General features: G+C 41.3%; 1 protein-coding gene across 3 annotated transcripts in view; it reads right to left on the bottom strand.

The window, feature by feature from the left end:
• The window catches only part of myo16 (myosin XVI), an 88,155-nt gene that overhangs the window by 54,057 nt on the left and 33,505 nt on the right, over positions 1 to 593 (bottom strand). The window lies entirely within an intron of this gene.

The following is a 593-nucleotide window of genomic DNA, read 5'->3' as shown; positions in this document are numbered from 1 at the left end:
ACCTCTAAAGCACACTAATTAACACCTACAACATATTAACCTAATCTGTACAACAATGTGTACAGCACTGACAGTGAAAACACCCACCATCTGACAGGAAACCCTCTTCTGCTAAAACCAAAACCTGGCAGTCAAACTATGAAGATCGTAGACCTGACTGGTTGCTGTAATAGTATGGATTGATTATCAATTAATCTATATGTGACTCAGAGAAGCTCTAGGGCACTAACTAATTGGACTTTTCCAAATACACTGGTTGGATTAGTTAATCCATAAGTTTGTCTTTGCAGACAAATGAGAGCCACAGGGTGTGTACCTTTTTGAGACATGCTCATAGGAACATTACCGTAACAGAAGAGAATTCTTTTTCTCTGCACTGCTAATACTGCATGACTCTGCTGGGACAATGAGAAGAAAAACTGAATTTCTATTTCTCCCTGATGTAGAGACACATGGACAGTCTGTCTTTTTTCCACAACCACACAAACTTGATGAGGATGGAGAGCATGCAGCCATGTTGCTATAGCAACAGAGGCAGACTGAGCCTGTGTGAGTAAGAGGGTTTTTCATGGTGGCAAAGCCCAGCATGATGG

The sequence above is a fragment of the Morone saxatilis genome, unplaced genomic scaffold (assembly GCF_004916995.1).
Source record: "Morone saxatilis isolate NCDOM2014 unplaced genomic scaffold, NCSU_SB_2.0 Contig5, whole genome shotgun sequence".
Taxonomy (NCBI): Eukaryota; Metazoa; Chordata; class Actinopteri; family Moronidae; genus Morone; species Morone saxatilis.
Note: the sequence above shows the minus strand (reverse complement) of the source record. Positions and strands in the feature narration are given on the sequence as shown.